The following is a 20029-nucleotide window of genomic DNA, read 5'->3' as shown; positions in this document are numbered from 1 at the left end:
GAGGTCGGTGACCAGTGGAGTGCCTCAGGGATCTGTTGTGGGACCCTTACTCTTTGTGTTTTTTTATAAATGACCTGGATGAGGAAGTGGAGGGATGGGTTGGTAAGTTTGCTGATGACACAAAGGTTGAATGTTTTGTGGATAGTGTGGATGGCTGTCAGAGTTTACAGCGGGACATTGATAGAATGCAGAACAGGGCTGAGAAGTGGCAGATGGAGTTCAGCCCTGGTAAGTGTGAAGTGGTTCATTTTAGTAGGTCAAATATGATGGCAGTTAAAATGTCGGGACTGAGATGAGGGGAAATGTCTCCACTCCGAGGGTGGTGAATGTCTGTAAATCCACACCACAGAGGGTGTTGAAGACTCGGTGATCGTCCTCACATAAAACAGAGGCTGGCAGATTTGTGGAGAGCCAAGGGATCGAGAAAATCAAGATCGGTAGAAGCATGTGGCTGAGATGGGAGAGTAGCCTCCATCTTGCTGATGGTTAAAGGGGCCGAATGGCCTCCTCCTGTTGTTTCTCACTTAATGTTTCAGTGTTCCTGTCCAGTGAGGCCAGAGGAATGTGAATAGGAATCAGTGTTTATAAACATAGACTGATTTAAATGACAAACACGAGGAAATCTGCAGATGCTGGAAATTCAAGCAACACACACAAAATGCTGGTGGAACGCAGCAGGTCAGGCAGCATCTACAGGGAGAAGCGCTGTCCATGTTTCAGGACTGACGAAGGGCCTCGGCCCGAAGCGTCGACAGTGCTTCTCCCTGTAGATGCTGCCTGATCTGCTGCGTTCCACCAGCATTTTGCGTGTGTTGACTGATTTAAAAGAAACCAGCTCATTTTCTGTGTGGGTCTGAACTGTGTCGGGATGGGAAGTGAATCGAGACTATAACTCTGAGAACTCTGTGACCTGGGGCTGGAGGGAAAGGGATCGGGGAAGATATGGTGGGGAAATCTAAATACGTATGGAAATGATATAGGGAAATAATGAAATAATGTGGGAAATGCGGCGGTGGGTAGGGCAGTATGTGAAGGGCGAGGAACAGTCACCGGTCACATGGGAGTCCCTCCAGCGAAACGTGATCGTGTTTTACCGCAGATCGGCAGCATTTGCAGGTTTGTTTCCGTGGCTCCGCCCACCGCCTGTGACGCAAAAAAGAAGCATATTGCGCATGCTCACAGTGCCGAGCCAGGCAGTGATTTTTTTTTCTTTGTGGAAGTGGGTCAGCGGCGGGTCCGGGTTCGGGTTCGGGATCGGGATCGGGATCGGGATCGGGATCAGGAGGGGGTCCTCGTCCCTTGGACGGGGAGCCGGAGACGGATTATTCTCTGCGGGGCAACACCAACAATTTCCATTCAGTGAGTATTGAAGCCGGTCCCGAGCGGGGAGGTCTGACGTTGGGTAGTGAGTTAACTTTCCCGAACTCAAACAAGAGAAAATCTGCAGATGCTGGAAATGCGAACAACGCGCACAAAATGCCGGAAGAACTCAGCAGGCCGGGCAGCATCTAGGGGAAGAATACAGTCGACATTACCGACATTACTGCCCTTCGGCAGGACTGGAGAATAAAAGATGGGGGAGGGGAAGGGAGAGAGAAACACAAGGTGATCGGTGAAACCTGAAGGGGGAGGGGATGAACTTTCCCGAACTGGCGGCCTCGCCTCGCTTCCTTCACAGAATCTGCCGGGGTCGGTCCGGGTTGTGAGACCTTCACACCGAACCGTCTGAGATGAGCCGCCGCTCAGCCCGTTGTTCTGGTCCTATTAGCAGGATGACGTAAAACATGTTTCTATCTTGTTACTGACAGAGAATTGTACAATTTGTGTTCCGTGTGTTATCTGAATGTACTTGCCAGTGATGCTGCCACAAGTCAGTGTTTCTCTGTACCTGTACCTTCCCGTACTTGTGCACTTGGCAATAAATTCAACAGGACCTGAGAAATCTCAGTGAGATTTGATTAGTGATGATCATCTTGGCAGCTCGGTAGGTCGAATGTATGCGACAGTACACTGTTAAATGCAAAACCCTGAACAGTGTCGATGATCAGAGGGACCTTAGACTCCAAGTTCATCGCTCCCTGAGAGAGACTGCACAGATTGATCGGGTGGTTAAGAAGACAAATGGCATGGTTGTCTTTATTAGTTGAAGCATTGAGTTCAAAAGTCGGGAAGTTGCGTTGCAGCTTTATAAAACTAGTTAGACCACATCTGGAGTGTTTCATACAGTTCTGGTCTCTCCTATTCTCGGAAGGATAGCGGGGCTTTGGAGTGGGCGCAGAAAAGGTTTACCAGGATATTGCCTGGATTAGAGGGCCTGAGCTGTAACGGGAGGTTGGACAAAATTGTGTCGTTTTCTCCGGAGCCTTGCCAGCTGGGGTGAGACTGGATAGACGTTTAGAAGATTACCAGACGATTAGAAGCCATGTCTCAGAAAGGCAGCGTCCATTATCAAGGACCTCCAGCACCCAGGGCATGTCGTTTTCTCACTGTTACCATGAGGTAGGAGGTACAGAAGTCTGAAGGCTCACACTCAGTGATTCAGGAACAGTTTCTTCCCCTCTGCCATCCGATTGCTAAATGGATATTGAACCCTTGAACACTACCTCACATTTAAAATATATAGTATTTCTGTTTGTTGCACGATTTTTAATTGATTCACAGAAACATAGAAAACCTACAGCACAATACAAGCCCTTCAGATCACAAAGTTGTGCCAACATGACCCTAACTTAGGAATTACTATGGTTACCCATAGCCCTCTATTGTTCTAAGCTAGTATTTCTTTATTTTTCTCCAGTGTCTCCAGGTACCTATTGTATTGTCTTGCCATAACCATTTCAGACCAGGGAAAAAGCCTCTGACTATCCACATGATCAATGCCTCTCATTATCTTATACACGTCTATCAGGCCACCTCTCATCTTCTGTTGCTCCAAGTAGAAAAGGCCGAGTTCTCTCAAACTTTTCTAATAAGGCATGCTTCCCAATCCAGGCAACATCTGCGTAAATCTCCTCTGCACCCTTTCTATGGTTTCCACATGCTTCTTGTAGTGAGGCAACCAGAATTGAGCACATTGGGGTGTGACCAGCATCACATATAGCTGCAACATTAACTCTCAGGTCCTAAATTCAATCCCACGATTGATGAAGATCAATGCATCATATGCCTTCTTAACCACAGAGTCAACCTGCGTAGCAGCTTTGAGTGTCCTATGGACTGGGACCCCAGGATCCCTCTGATCCTCCACACTGCCAAGAGTCTTACCATTAATGTTATATTCTACCATTATGTTGACCTAACAAAATGAATCACTTCACACTTATCCTGGTTGAACTCCATCTGCCACTTTTTTGCCCACTTGTTCATCCTATCAATGTCCCACTGAATCCTCGGACAGCCCTCCACATTATCCACAACTCCTCCAACCTTTGTGTCATCAGCAAACTTGCTAACCCATCCCTCCACTTCCTCATCCAGGTCATTTATCAAAATCACAAAGAGTAAGGGTCTCAGATGAACTGTAAATGATTTAGTTGTTTATTTTTATTATTTTATTTTGTTTTTTTTTCCTTCTATAATATGTATTGCATTGAATTGCTGCTGCACGGTTTTCAAATTTCATGACACACACCGGTGATAATAAACCTGATTCGGATTCTGAGTGGACAGACAATCTATTTTTCCTGGGGGTTGAAATATCTGATATATTTATGGTGAGAGGAGATGTAAGCAGCAAGTTTGTTTCTTTACACAGAGTGGTGGGTAGCTGGAGAACTCTGCCTGGGGTGGGAGACCCGACTGTTCACGTGATCCCGTTGCCCCTCCCATTTAACAGCAGATGGGCAGCACCTGTGCATCTGTTTCCGAGGACCCGCCCTCCGGATGATGTGACACTCACTTCGCGCATGTTCAATGTCTCCGTCTGGGCGGTGTTTTCTTTTCCGCTCAGTGCTGAAGTGCATCACCTATGGGATCGAGGGAAGGCTCCTCACCTCCTGGGTGGGGGAGCCAGGGGTTGGAATCACTGTCTGTGGGCTGAAGATATTGCGTTCCCATCGGGGAGTATTGAGACCGATCCCGAGCGGGGAGATCCGACGTTGGCCGTGAGCCCCGAACTGAGGACCAATTACTCATTTATTTTCCGATTATCTGGGCTGGGCAAAAATGTGTAGACTTCACTTAATCTGCATTGAACGATCCAAACCTGGAGCCCAGGCTGTCTATTTCCACAGAGTTGAAAAGGGAGACCCACTGACAGGTCACGTGAGTCTGTTTACTGTCGATCTGTCCTACCCTTCACTTTGTAATGCAAGATGACGTGGTGTGTGCTCAGAGTCCCCAGATGGGTCAGGGTACTTCCTCTATGTTGTGTTGGGGAATCTGATGTTGGTCACTGAGTCCCGTTAACTTCCCCCAACTCGCCTCGTTTCCTGAGGCTGCTCACATTTGTCCTTGAGCTTTCTGACTGTTGTGTCTTCTCTTGGACTGGGGTGGCTGAAAAAGGAGAACGTCTCAGGTTTTGGGGATCTTTGATTTCACTGCCTGCTTTACCGAGGGACTGGGAAGTCTAGGGGGGAGAGTGGTTTCTGTGATGTGCATGTGGCCAAGTGGTTAAGCAATCTGAAGGTCATGAGTTTGAGCCTCAGGCCAGGCAGTGTGTTGTATCCTTGAGCATGGCACTGAACCACACATTGCTCCTACATGTTTATAGCCCAGATGGATTAAATCACCTGATCCTGTTCCTGTACTACCATGACAGAATGATGGCTCCTTCTTATCCTATATTGTTTTTTGATGTGTGAGGGACAATATAATATTGTTTACTGAGATTATTATATTTGGCTTCAACGTTTAAATTTCAGTGAGTTTTTTTCTTAGTAATATTAAGCAGAAATGTTTGGTTCTCTTTTTCATTGTTACTGTGCTTCATTATCTCTCTGGTTACTGTTAGACCTGTGGTGAGAGGTTTATTGGAAGAAAAACCCCAACTGGAAGCAAACCATGGCTAAAGATGTGGGAACAGCAACAAGTGAACTGGCCCGAGGACTGAGAGCATCAACTGGAGAGAACAACACTGAATCAGCTGACTTGGAGTTCCCAGTGAGTCAGTGAGGAGGAAGTTTGGTGAGTCTCATTTACTCAAACACTGGTTCTTTATACATTACATACCTGTACAATAGAAGATGGGAAACAGTTGTTGAGACTGAATGTGCCCAGAAGAAACATTTATGCCTCTGTCAGACACAGTTGCAATCACACCAGGTCTGGTAATGTGCTTCCAGCAGCCCAACCCTTTAAAATCACTCACATATTGTGGAAGTCAAATCTGGATGAAGTGGTGGAAATCGGGCACAATCTTAAGTTGCTGGAGCTCTGCACTAAAAACTGAAAATGTTTGAAGTCATCCTGACAAAATGTTATTAACCTGAATTGTAAAGATTGTCCCCCTCCCCACAGCTGTTCCTTACCTGCTGAGCAGTTTGGTCATTCCAATTTCTTTTTATTACATTCACTCTGGATTGGTTTATGTTTCCTAAAATGTATCAGTTTTAATGTGGAAGTGGAAATGGCTCACTCTTTGATAGTTGAACAATAAAGTAACCACAACTTTTCCCTGCAAATTACCCTGGTGCCAATTAGTTTGTTATTCCTAGAAATGTGTTCAGTACAGTTGTTGTGAACAAGGTTTACAAGAATAATCTCAGGAATGTTCAGCGTTATGTATGAGGAGCATTTGATTGTTTTGGACCTGTGCTCAACAGAGTTCAAAGGGATGGTGGGGATGGTGGAGGGATGTTTGGTTAAATAAACCTACCAAATACTGAAAATCCTGGATACAGTGGACATGGAGAGGATGTTTCCATTAGACTGTGATCTGATGGCACAGTCTCGGAATAAAGAAGCTTTCCTTTAAAACTGAGAGGAGGAAAAAATTCAGCCAGAAGATGTCTGATCTGTGGAATTTGTTGCCACAGAGGGTGGTTGAAGCTGCCATTTGGGTATACATATGACAGAGATTAACATATTGATGATTGCTGAGCAGCTCAGGGTTACAGGAGGAAGGCAGGAATGTGGTGTTGGAATGAAAATCAGCCATGGTTAAATGGTGAGGCAGACCAGTTGGACCAAATCACATAATTCTGTTCCTGACTGAATGATGGCTCCTCCTTATCCTGTATTGTTTTGTGATGTGTGAGTGACAATATAAAAATGTTTACTGAGATCATTATATCAGCTTTCTACGTTTTGTTCTCAGTAACATTAACCAGAAATGTTTGGTTCTCCTTTTTATTGTTATTGTGCTTCATTGTCTCTCTGGTTAAAGTTAGACCTGCGGTGAGAGGTTTCTTGGAAGAAAAACCCCAACTAGAAGCAAACCACGGCTAAGACAAGGGAACAGCAACAAGTGAACCAGCCCGAGGACTGAGAGCACCGACTGGAGAGGACCCATCTGACTCAGGGTTTCCATTGATTCAGTCAGGAGAAAGTCTGGTGAGTCTCATTTACTCAAACACTGGTCCTTTAGATATTACATACCTGTACAAAGGAAGGTTGGAGATAGTTGGAGGGAGACTGAATGTGCCCAGAAGTACCAGTTATGCCTCTGTCAGACCCAGTTGCAATCACTCCAGGTCTGGTAATGAGCTTCCAGCAGCGCAGCCCTTTAAAACCATTCCCATTCTGTGGAAGTCGAATCCGGATAAAGTCACTCAGAGACCGTACGGTACAAACTCTTTATTCCAAGCACCCGGGGCTTGCTTACTTAGTTGCTCAAACAGGAACAGTCTGTGACTGTTCCGACCCAATCCACTAACTGACTAACAATTCCCCTTACACCACAGATATATCCATCCAGATACCCCCACAAGACAGGCTATGTACTACATGACAGGCTGGAGCCCCTAAAGACAAACTACAAAATAGTCATAATGGTTTACCCACACTGAACAGACTGAAGTTATCCTATCTCTACATGTGAATGCGCAAGGAGATAAGCATCCGGAAACCCTAGCTAGCTACCCTCAAGAAGAAATATGGCTCAGCATGGCTTAGTACATCTATTGATCATCAGCAGTTTCTTTCAGAAAAACAGGCTGCTATTGTTTAACAAAGTGTTAACCATTTTACACACTTTATCCTTCCCTCCTTTTGATCATTACATTATCAACAATGCAGTAACTTTTTACAGAGAAAGCATCTGACGACAGCATTGACTTATCAGTGGGTAAAGGCAGTGTACAACAGTAATTACAATAAAGATATATACAAATATTAGGCCATAATGCAGTCTTATTCCCCACATATTACCAAATAGGCCTTCAAAGATCACCCGTGTAATCGGTGAACCTGTGTAAATCCTGCCCTACTTTCTTGATGCTGTCAATCTCCTGTTCAGTGTGCTCGGAGAGGGGTGTAATGTTAGTAGATTCATTAGGGGATATACGTGCAGCATTCTGTGTCAATGACAGCACAGGTTCCCTCTTTCTCAGCTGGGATAAACTCTAAAGCCGTACGATTCTGTATGACTGTTTGCCAGATTGCAATCATTTCAGTGGATATTTCCATTACTTGGGCTTCTGTTACTGTCAGGGCCCCTGCAGTGTTGTGGCCAGCTCCTCAAGTGCTGTATCCAAATTGATTATCTCTAATGAATTCCTGGCTACTCCATAGGAGAGAAAAGTAATCATTCAAAATCAAGCAGACTCAGTTGTTCCTCTCGGCTGCTGGGCGCCTGCAAGTATGGCCAGGATGCATGTTTCCCAGTATTGGAAGTTCCATTTGATGGGGGCCAGAGACACCATCCCTGAAAACACTGACAGCCGCAGTTATCTCTGACTGGACCACAGGTCCTCATCTCACTTCCCTGGAAGTTATTTGAGAAAGCCCGGGCTGAGAGTTCCTCACTCTGGTTGAGCAGGATTACTGACATTGGAACCACAGTTTTACCATGCTGTGGAATTTCAGCACAAACCCAGCAGGCACCTAGTTCTACCTGTTTGGCATAGGTATGACAGAAAGATGGAAATGTTGACATGGGTGCCCCCGGATGCTGGGGTGAGCCCTCTCAAAGACATAACCATGAACACCACTAACAACCAATACGTTTTCCATTAGTCTAAGAGAGACCTTCTACACAGTTCCTTCAGTAACATGTTTGGCACCTAATTGCTGTATCCACCGAGATTGCCCCTTCAGTTTCACACCCATGTAAGTGGTCAGCAACACCTAATATGGTCCTCTCCACCGAGGTCCAAGGTTCCCTCAATCCCAGTTGTTTGTCAGGGAAAAAGTATCCCAGGTTCCATGGTGGGATAGTCACTCCTCTCTGCAGAGTAGTTCTCTTCCTTGTAAGTCTGTCGTACCTGTGAATGTATGCTTGGAAAATTTTGGATAGTTGGCATATAAATTTCCCCATGTCTTCCCCTTGGGTATGAATATCCAATTTTGTTGGTAGACTTTCTGGGAGCAATGGTACAGAAGGTCTTAGTCCCCAGAGTGTCCTCATGGGCCATCCATAAATAATTTCAACTGGTGAAAAATCTGTTTTCCCCTGTGGAGTAACCCTCATATTGAACTGGTAGGACTTTCAACTGAGTCCATTCTCCACTGTTAGTTTGGCCAATTTACTCTTCAGAGTGCCATTGGCTCTCTCCACTGTGCCAGCGGCCCGTGGGTGGTGTACAAAGTTGAATTGTTGCTGGATAGCTAGTTCATTACATACGCCTTTGTTTACTTTCATCACGAAGTGTGGGTCATTGTCAGAGCTCAGCATCTCTGGCAGGCCGTACCTGGGAATTATATCCTGTAATAATACCTTCACAACAGTCATAACAGTATTGTTGGTAGTTGGAATAGCTTCAACCCATCTACTAAACACATCTATAATAACTAAGCAGTATCTATAGCAATGTACTCTAGGCAATTCAATAAAATCAACTTGTAGACACGAAAAGGTCCACCTGGCAAGGGACTCGTACCCAGTGTGCAGGGTACAGGTTACCAACCAATCCCTCCTTTCCCAGGTGTGTATAATTACATATATAATCGACCAATATTGGTAAAAACTGTGTAGGAACACAAACCTGTCCCACTGGGTGATCCAAAAACCTAGGTCGGGGTCTTTCTGGCACCCCATCTGGGACCACAGTTTTCGCTTCTCCTCAGAGAAAAAACAAAACAAAACTCGAGGTAGCTGTAGAGCGGTGAGTAAGTTGTTTACAAAGGTGGCATTACTAATGGGGTGGGCAGAGAAAGTCAGGGATCCCCACATTCCCAGAGAGCCCAGTAGTCATGTACAATTCCAAATGCATAATGGGAGTTTGTGTAAACGTTCCCACTTTAGTCTGTTGCTGGGATACAGGCACGAGTCAGAGCAAACAGCTCAGCCTTCTGGGCGGAGACAGCTGCTTCAAAAGAGGCCTGCTCAATTACTTCACTGCCCATCACTATTGCATAGTCAGAATATTGTTATCCTGCTGGATCCACAAAAGAGCTTCTATTCTCATAAAAATTTGCCTCGGGATTGAGGGGATATTGCTAAATGGATGGGAGAGTCTGTCCTTCTTTCATGGTGATCCAGACAGGGGGGCAGTTGGTGCGACAGACTTCTTGGCCTGAAATTGCACAGAGATGGGGTACAGCATGGGATTGGCCACCATTAAAAGGTTTTCTTACCAGATATCCCGTCTTCACCATAGACTCCTTCCTATATTGGACTAGACCAGGAATGGGCAAACTACGGCCCGGGGCCATATGCGGCCCGTTAAGCTTTTTAATCCGGCCCGCAGAACTTGATGAAATTATATTAATAAGCCTTGTTAACGTTTTTTCCCCGCAATTCTGGTGTTTTCCCAATAGACGACGCACTCTATATACAGTTGTGGCGACCCATTTCCTGGCACATCCGAACCGGCTCACAATTAGCCAGCGTTCAGGCTAAGGGAGATAGCCTGCGGGGATTTGTGGGCACAGAGCTTTGGAGCCTCTGCGCCACGGGGGGCAGGTTGAGGGAGGCTTAAAAGTGAAGCTGGGGATTTCGAATAAAGTTTTTTTTCTTCGACTGCAGTTACCGACTCTGTGTCGTAATTTTAGCGCTGCATGTAGCACACCACTACACATTGACCTTTGTTGAGGTGCAGCGTATTACTCCAGATTTGCACTTTACTCTTTGTTCGGCTCGACCTATTTGTGTGAACAGGCGTTCAGCGTCATGAACATCAACAAAGCCAGCCACAGATCCAAGTTAACTGACCAACACCTCAGATCCATCCTGAGAATCGCCACAACAAAACTAAATCCAGACTTTGATGCGCTGGCTAAAAAGGGAGACCAACAACATTGTTCCCACTGAAATTAAAAATAAGTTTCTTCGTTGTGTTATGTAAAAAATGCATTTGAAAATATTTTTTTCAATACGCATTACATGCTACGTCATTGCTGTTAAGTGATGGACATGAGTAGTGTGCAGGTGCACGTACGTTCTCAAGATAAAAAATGCGCTCCAGATCAAATAACGCGCTCTGCATACTGGCGCGCTGTCATTGTTCTGTCCTTGTGCTGGTCATTGTTGAGTTTTGGCACAGGGGACTATTGAATAAGAAGGAGCAGGACAAGTAGACCTGCATCTCCTACCGTTTTTGAAATAAAGACAGGCAGGAGGAGAGTGATGATGATATTATCTTGAAGGATAACAGAATTTTCAGTGCTTTAAAATAGTAACTGTTACTATTTAAAAAAGCTGTATTTTATTCATTTAATTTTCAGTGTTTTAAAAGTCATTTCAATAAATAGCTAAATACCATGGGACTTCAAAGACAGATATTTTGTTGTAATGCATTTTCAATTGAAATTAAAGCACATGTTGTCTACATATCCCATGATATTTTATTTTCTCTTATGAGGTGTATTACCAAAACACTCCGTCCATCTGCTCCTGGTCCGGCCCCCCCTGTCAAATTTTAGAACCCTTTGTGGCCCACAAGTCAAAAAGTTTGCGCACCCCTGGACTCGACCCACAGTCTCCCTCGGTGCTGAAGGCTTGTTTTGTTAGGGTGTAGGGCAGGAACCCTGGGCTCTTTGGCTTGAACCCAGTGCAAATCCTAATGGTGGTATTGTAGCAGTGTGCTACACGCAGCGCTAAAATTACGACACGGAGTCGGTAACTGCAGTCGAAGGAAAAAACTTTATTCGAAAACTTCAGCCTCACTTTTAAGCCTCTGTCAACCGGCCCCCCATGGCGCAGAGGCTCCAAAGCTCTGTGCTCGCAAACCCCCGTAGGCTATCTAATTGTGAGTCGGTTCGGATACGCTAGGAAATGGGTCGCCACAGTATGGGCAACTACCAGTTCTGCCTGTCGCCAAAGGAAATCCGGAAATTCGGCCAGTAATGCAATACCGTCTCTTTCTTTAACCTCTCTAATCACCGTGACTGGGAACTTCTGTCCCTCGGGGGATGCATAATATTGGCTTTCCACAGTGGCGCACCCCGTAGGGTCAAAGCGCAGAGTCACATGAGGGTTGGCTGCTGGCAGAAGGAGTGGAGTCCAATTTAATTGCCCTCCTCCTGGGGGTCAGAAACTGGGGAAGCTGTCGGTTGTTCACCTGACAAGGGTGACAGCATTGACTGTGCAAAGAATCTCGACTTCCAACGGACAGAGCAAGTCTCTCCCTGCGAGATTACACCCCCCGTCTGGTGGTGACTGTAAATGAAACCTCACACTGGCTCCCCTGGAATTCCACCTGCAGAGGCTGGGTACGTGAATATGTACGTTCCGTGCCTTCGAACCCTAACAGAGTGATTGTAGCGTCTGATAGCTGGAATCCCTTTTCCGATACTATTTCCTGATCGAGAGTGGAAAACTGACTGTAAATGATTTATAGATAAGTGAACAGAAAAAAGATTGTTTAAGACAAATGTAAGTCCCTTTCAGTTCGAAACAGGTGAATTGATCATAGGGAACAAGGACATGGCAGACCAATTGAATAACTACCTTAGTTCTGTCTTCGCTAAGGAGGACATAAATAATCTTCTGGAAATAGTAGAGGACCAAGGGTCTAGTGAGATGGAGGAACTGAGGGAAATACATGTTAGTAGGGAAGTGGTGTTAGATAAATTGAAGGGATTAAAGGCAGATAAATCCCCAGGGCAAGATGGTCTGCATCTCAGAGTGCTTCAGAAAGTAGCCCAAGAAATAATGGATGCATTAGTGATAATTTTTCAAAACTCCTTAGATTCTGGATTAGTTCCTGAGGATTGGAGGGTGGCTAATGTGACCTCACTTTTTTTAAAAAATGAGAGAGAGAAACCGGGGAATTATAGACTGGTTAGCCTGACATTGGAGGTGGGTAAAATGTTAGAGTTTGTTTTGAAAGATGTAATAACAGCACATTTGGAAAGAAGTGAAATAATAGGACAACATGGATTTGTGAAAGGAAAATCATGTCTGGCGAATCTTAAAGAATTTTTTGATGATGTAACTGGTAGAATGGATAGGGGAGAACAAGTGGATGTGGTATATTTGGATTGTCAAAAGGCTTTTGACAAGGTCCCACACAGGAGATTAGTGTGCAATCTTAAAGCGCACGGTACTGGGGGTATGGTATTGAAGTGGATAGAGAATTGGTTGGCAAACAGGAAGCAAAGAGTGGGAATAAATGGGACCTTTTCAGATTGGCAGGCAGTCACCAGTGGGGTACTGCAAGGCTCTGTGCTGGGACCCCAGTTGTTTACAATAATGATTTATACGATGGAATTAAATGCAGCGTCTCCAATTTTGCAGCTAACACAAAGCTGCGTGGCAGTGTTAGCTGTGTGGATGCTAAGAGGATGCAGGGTGACTTGGTGAGGTTAGGTGAGTAGGCAAATTCATGGCAGATGCAATTTAATGTGGATAAATGTAAGGTTATTCACTTTGGTTGCAAGAACAGGAAAACAGATTATTATCTGAATGGCTGATTAGGAAAAGGGGAGGTGCAATGAGACCTGGGTGTCATTGTACACCAGTCATTGAAAGTGGCCATGCAGGTACATCAGGCAGTGAAAAAGGCAAATGGTTTGTTGGCATTCGTAGCAAGAGGATTTGAGTACAGGAGCAGGGAGGTTCTACTGCAGTTGTACAAGGCCCAGGTGAGGCCACAGCTGGCGTACTGTGTGCAGTTTTGGTTCCCTAATCTGAGGAAAGAAATTCTTGCCATAGAGGGAGTATAAAGAAGGTTCACCAGATTGATTCCTGGGATGGCAGGACTTTCATATGAAGAAAGACTGGATCAACTAGGCTTATACTCGCTGGAATTTAGAAGATTGAGGGGGGATCTTATTGAAACGTATAAAAATCTAAAGGGATTGGACAGGCTAGATGCAGGAAGATTGTTTCCGATGTTGGGGGAGTCCAGAACGAGGGGTCACAGTTTAAGGATAAAGGGGAAGCCTTTTAGAACAAAGATGAGGAAAAACTTCTTCACACACAGAGTGGTGAATCTGTGGAATTCTCTGCCACAGGAAACAGTTGAGGCCAGTTCATTGGCTATATTTAAGAGGGAGTTAGAAATGGCCCTTGTGGCTAAAGGGATCAGGGGTTTGGAGAGAAAGCAGGTACAGGGTTCTGAGTTGGATGATCAGCCATGATCATACTGAATGGCGGTGCAGGATTGAAGGGCCTAATGGCCTACTCCTGCACCTATGTTCTACGTTTCTATGTGTGGACATTTAAAATCTCCCACAATCACAACCTTGTGCTTACTGCAAATATCTGCTATCTCCTTACAAATTTGCTCCTCCAATTCGGTGGTTTACAATACACCCCTATAAGTGTTACTATACCTTTCCCATTCCTCAATTCCACCCAAATAGGCTCCCTAAATGAGCCCTGTAATCTATCTTGTCAAAGCACTGCTGCAATATTTTCTCAGACAAGCATTGCAATACCTCCCCCCTTGCCCTTCTGAAACAACAAAATCCAGGAATATTTAGTTGCCAATCACACCCCTCCTGCAACCATGTTTCACTAATAGATACAACATCATATTTCCAGTTATCAATTCATACTCTAAGCTTATCCACCTTTCTTACAATGTTCCCAGCATTAAAATAGATGCATTCAAGAAACATTCCACCTTTTCCCCTCTGTTTATCCCTAACGGTGCAAACAACTTTATTATCTCTTTTTTTTCCTTCTCCCGTACATCATCGGTCTGAGCGGTCCTACATCAGGGAGGATGTTCAAGTCATCTCTGTGTTAAAAGTTTAGCCATCACGGTGACTGAAGGCAGCTGCAGGATCATGAGGGACGGTTCTGATTCTGAAGTTCTTGTGGCTGCTCGTCGCACCCAGGACTGAACCCTGGTCACTGAGCATTGGAGGACTCCGTTCTGCTGATGTTAGTCTTAATCTAGATTGGTGTTTAATATTGTGGATCTGTGAAAGATAAATCAGTTCTGTATCAAATCCCGTGTCTCAGGTACTTACTGTCTCTACCACACTCATAATGTACTCTAAAAAGGCCACTCAGCCCATCTGGTTCCTGCCCATGTTTCTGTTCCATATCCGTATATCAAAATCTCTCCCTGCCGTTCCCCTCTCACTCTCCCTGAGATGACAGGTTGCAACTAGTCACCACTCTGTGGGATAGGAGATTTCCCGTGAACTGCATGGAAACATATAAATGCACAACTCATTACAGATGCTTTGTCCCACATTGCTGTGCCGACCATGTATCTTACTCTAGAAGCTGCTTAGTATTACCCTGCCGCATAGCTACCTATTTTCCTAAGCTCCATGTACCTATCTGAGAGTATCTTAAAAGACCCTATTGTATCCACCTCTACCATCGTCGCTGGCAGTGCATTCCACACACACACCTCTCTTTGCTTAAAAAACTTGGCTCTGACGCCTCCCCTGTACCTACTTCCAAGCAGCTTAAACCTATTCCCCCTCATGTTAGCTATTTCAGCCCTGGGAAAAAGCCTCTGGCTATCCACACGACCAATGCCTCTCATCATCTTATACACCTGCATGATTTTGTCCCGGGTGAAAAAGACGATGAGCTCACTGTGGTTTTGACGTTCTCTCTCTCTCTCTCTCTCTCTCTCCTTGTGAATGATGTCACAGCCCCACCTCAGTGAAGCACTTAAAGCGACACTCACTATAAGTGAACCTGGGGTCTCGAAACACAATGCACCTCTAAAGTCTGACAGCAGAGTAGCGAGTGAATCTTCGATGGTGCAGAGTCAAAAACCTAAAGTTGCTCCAGAGAGAGATGGGGTCCAGTGTTTACGAGGAGGAGGAGGAATCAGGAGGAACCAGCAGGATGTGACTACAAAAGAAAGGTCAGAAACATTTGGAAACTGGTTGACCGAAAAAAATGGTGGTTAATTTCAGGCAGCAAATGTGGAGAGGAATAAAAAGACAATGTTTAGGCCGAGCCCCTTCAGCATGCCTAGCCTGTGTACTTCGCTGCTTAGTTGCTCTCTGAATTGCAGAGTTCCTCCAGCTTTTTGTGCATGTGTGTGTCTCTGTATTTCCAGCAACTGCAGAATCTCCTGTGTTTTATAACAGCATTGTACTTTGGCATTAGATACACGTTGATATTGAGTATATTGTTTATGGGAGCCACTTTCTGTGTTAAAACAGCTGCAGATTTTTTCTACACACACTATAAAAAAAAATGAGGTATGGTCATTGAACCAGTGCTTGCAGAAATGTTTAATGGCACCGTGATGTGTCAGAGGGCCATGCGTTAAGAATTTTGCTGGCTCTAAAGTGCAGATGAAATATGCAGGCGTCAGGCTGAGGCCATCCCTGAGTATCACGTATGCGCGCAGTACACAGAAGGCCTTGAAAATGTCGGGTACAGATAAGAGCAATTCTCTGTGTTTTTATCTTAAACACTGACTTCAGGACAATTCCTGTGAAATCCGGACACCATGGCCAACAATCCTGGGACAGTCCTGCTCTCGTCCCTGTCTCTCAGCACCACAATCCATACATGGGCCCCGGGGAGCTTCCGGCTGCTGAGGGAATGGGAACCGATGGATCTCTCAGATAGAGCTGAGCTCCAGCTATAATAAAGGCAAGGATTAGCAACTCAGAGAAAGGGAACAAAATCTTTTACATCACCAGTTGAGAAAATCACCTTTGTTCTACCTCCAATCACTAACAAGAGAAAATCTGCAGATGCTGGAAATCCAAGCAACACTCACAAAATGCTAGAGGAATTCAGCATTAGTACTCTTTTCCATAGATGCTGCTTGGCCTGCTGAGTTCCTCCAGCATTTTGTGTCTGTTGCTTGTTCTACCTCCTCTTGTTCTGGACTTTTCTATCCGTGAGAACATGTTTTGTCCCATTCTCTCTGGGTATGTAATGATATCAAACACCTTTGTCATGGGCAGCAAGTATCTTTCACATCCCAAATGTGCCAGACTCCAATGAGACAGACTCCTGTCCTTCCCTTCATATTCATTGGCATTGCCATCACTGAGTTCACCACTGTCAGTCAATGGGGGAGGCTTCAGGGGAATACTGGTGATACTCGTGTGTATTCTGGTGTTGCAGTAGTTGCTGGAGAATTTGCAAATGGGTAGAAGTGGAGTGATATTTGGAAATCTGACTTTTTAAAGTGTAACTTAGCAAGCAAACCTCATATGGACAATATGCAAAAAATTTTGGTGAGAAAATCCTTCATTACCCATTACAGGCCAGCTACATAGGTTGTGTGAGAGTGCAGATGAACTGGATCGAACCCAGAGGAGATCAATGTTCCTATTGACAGTGATTTGCCAGCTCTTAAAATGAATACCTCTCTATAAAAATTCACTGTGCACATCTTGTCACTGGGTAAAAAAAAAATGCACAGTGCAAGATTTATGTACACACTGGTTATTACAAGTTAGAGGGTGTATTGGAGGGTATGGAGGGTAGATGGGAAGACCTGTAGTGTCCCTGATGCCCTCACTCCCAAGATGTGCATCCAGCTGCAGTTTGTAACCCTGCACTGTAAGGAGTTGGAACTTGAAATGCATATGGGAATAGATGGTCATTCCAGATAGCAGCACTCTGCCCAGTCAGGAGATGATTTATCTTCCAACTTGAGTTTAACCTCACTGTAACAGTGTGATACTAAATCAAACCTTGGCAACTCAAGTAATCTCATCTGAAATGTTGTCCTACACCCATTGATGGATTTTGTCAATCTTTTACAGGATAAAAAATGAGAAGAAATTTGTCTCCAGGAATCTCAAACACGACACGCCAGTTTTGCTGTCTCCGTCTAGATATTTAAGAGGTGGAGCAAGGGATTCAATCAACCGTCCTTCCTGCTCAGACTATGCGGAGGGATTCACTTGGTCATTTGAACATCTAGCAAGCCCGTCATTTTACACAGGAGAAAGGCCTTTCACCTGCTCAGACAGTGGGAATGGATTCACTCAGTTATCACAATTGAAAGTATATCAGCAAGTTTACAATGGGCAAGGCCATTCACCTGTTCTGTGTGTGAGAAAGGATTCTGTCGGGCAACCCACTTGTGGACACACCAGTCAGATGACACTGGGCAGAGGCTGGTCATCTGCTGAATTTCGGGGAAGGGATTCTTTCGGTCTTCTGACCTAATGGCACACCAGCGTGTTCACACCAGGGCGCGGCCATTCACCTGCACAGTCTGCGGGAAGGGATTCACTGCATCATCCAACCTACAGAGACATCAGCGAGTTCACACCGGGGAGAAGCCATTCACCTGCTCAGAATGTGGGAAGAGATTCACTCAGTCATCCAACCTACAGAGTCATCAGCAAGTTCACACTGGGGAGAAGCCGTTCACCTGCTCAGACTGTGGGAAGAGTTTCACTCGGTCATCCCGACTACTGGCACACCAGTCAGTTCATACTGGGGAGAAGCCATTCACCTGCTCAGTCTGTGGGAAGGGATTCACTCAGTCATCCCACCTACTGAGACATCAGCGAGTTCACACCGGGGAGAGGCCGTTCACCTGCTCAGTTTGTAGGAAGGGATTCACTGATTCATCCGCACTACAGAGTCATCAGCGAGTTCACACTGGGGAGAGGCCATTCATCTGTTCAGTCTGTGGGAAGGGATTCACTCATTCATCCCATGTACAGAATCATCAGCGAGTTCACACTAGGGAGAAGCCATTCACCTGTTCAGAATGTGGGAAGGGATTCACTCAGTCATCTGACCTGCAGAGACATCAGAAAGTTCACACTGGGGAGAAGCCGTTCACCTGCTCAGAATGTGGCAAGGGATTTACACTGTCATCCTACCTACAGAGACATCAACGATTTCACACTGGGGATAAGCCATTTACCTGCTCAGTCTGTGGGAAGGGATTCACTGAGTTATCCACACTACAGAGACATCAGAGAGTTCACACTGGGGAGAAGCCGTTCACCTGCTCAGTCTGTGGGAAGAGATTCACTGATTCATCCCACCTACAGAGTCATCAGCGAGTTCACACTGGAGAGAAGCCATTCACCTGCTCAGACTGTGGGAAGAGTTTCACTCGGTCATCCCAACTACTGGCACACCAGTCAGTTCATACTGGTGTGAAGCCATACACCTGCTCAGTCTGTGGGAAGGGATTCACTCTGTCATCGACCTTACTGGTACATCAGCGAGTGCACACAGGGGAGAAGCCGTTCACCTGCTCAGACTGTGGGAAGGGATTCACTCATTCATCCAGCCTACAGAGTCATCAGCGAGTTCACACTGGAGAGAAGCCATTCACCTGCTCAGTCTGTGGGAAGAGATTCACTCGGTCATCCCACCTACAGAGACATCAGCGAGTTCACACTGGAGAGAAGCCATTCACCTGCTCAGTCTGTGGGAAGAGATTCACTCGGTCATCCCACCTACAGAGACATCAGCGAGTTCACACTGGGGAGAAGCCGTTCCTCTGCTCAGTCTGTGGGAGGGGATTCACTCAGTCATCCCACATACAGAATCAGCGAGTTCACACTGGGAAGAAGCCGTTCACCTGCTCAGACTGTGGGTAGAGTTTCACTCGGTCATCCCAACTACTGGCACACCTGTCAGTTCATACTGGGGAGAAGCCATACACCTGCTCAGTCTGTGGGAAGGGATTCACTCAGTCATCCCACCTACAGAATCATCAGTGAGTTCATGCTGGGGAAAAGCCATTCACCTGCTTAGACTGTGGGATAGGATTCACTCAGTCATCACAACTACTGGCACACCAGTCAGTTCACAGTGGGGACTTGCCATTGTTATGAATCCCTGGGTTTCCTTTGCTGTGGACTCTCATTTTAAGAGAGAGAGATTAAGAAGATGAATCAGTCTGACTTGCAGCCTGTGTACATCGCTCAGCTTGTTAAGTTTTAACCGAGGACACAGACACTCAGAGTCAAATGGAGACGAAGGAGGAAAAATGGAAAGATTGAAACCAGGGATCTAGTGACCAAGGGTCACTGTTTAGAAGTTTCCTATGCCCACAAGGTTGGGTTAATTATCGATTCATGTACATCAAATGTGTGGATGTCACATTGTTTGATCCATGGGAGTGGATCTCATTTGGGATATCTTGTGGAGACCACTTATGTGTTAACCCTTGACTGGCTGTGGTGTGGTAGTTCACCTGAAAACATACCCCTTGTGACAAGTCACTTTCGGTGATAATCAGTATGTGGATTTGGAATGATGACGGATAAATTCTACAGTGACTGTTCTTTCATTTTACCACCATGGAACCTGAGGAATGTACACATTTACATATCTACATATTATCTGCATAATATCGACATTTTTGCCTTCTCTTGCCATTTATCCTGGATTACAAATCTCTCTCTCTTATCGCCTATTCTGTAGTTGAACTGAACTTTCATACTTTACCCTCTCAAGACTCCGAGCCTTGTTTCCCCCCGAGCTCAATAGTTTGGGAGTTATATTTACACACATTTATAAATGTACCACTATTAACTTCTGATTATCTTGTTTAAGTTGCAATATTACAAGTAGATTCTAATAAAGACAGATTTAACATCAAAACCAGACTCCAGGTGT

General features: G+C 45.3%; 1 long non-coding RNA gene and 1 pseudogene across 2 annotated transcripts; both read left to right on the top strand.

The window, feature by feature from the left end:
• LOC132386227 (zinc finger protein 721-like) overlaps nt 1-20008 on the top strand; it is a 61004-nt pseudogene extending 40996 nt beyond the window's left edge.
• LOC132386229 (uncharacterized) lies at nt 1224-14964 on the top strand. Of its 2 annotated transcripts, XR_009509434.1 has the most exons (4): nt 1224-1359; nt 4952-5124; nt 6326-6492; nt 14209-14964. It is a non-coding gene; the product is annotated as an uncharacterized LOC132386229 (long non-coding RNA). The 2 variants fall into 2 exon arrangements; XR_009509435.1 differs by lacking the exon at nt 14209-14964 and having other exon boundaries at nt 6326-6493.
• Nucleotides 20009-20029: the final 21 nt, after the last annotated feature.

This window comes from Hypanus sabinus, unplaced genomic scaffold, assembly GCF_030144855.1.
Source record: "Hypanus sabinus isolate sHypSab1 unplaced genomic scaffold, sHypSab1.hap1 scaffold_107, whole genome shotgun sequence".
Classification (NCBI taxonomy): Eukaryota; Metazoa; Chordata; class Chondrichthyes; order Myliobatiformes; family Dasyatidae; genus Hypanus; species Hypanus sabinus.
Note: the sequence above shows the minus strand (reverse complement) of the source record. Positions and strands in the feature narration are given on the sequence as shown.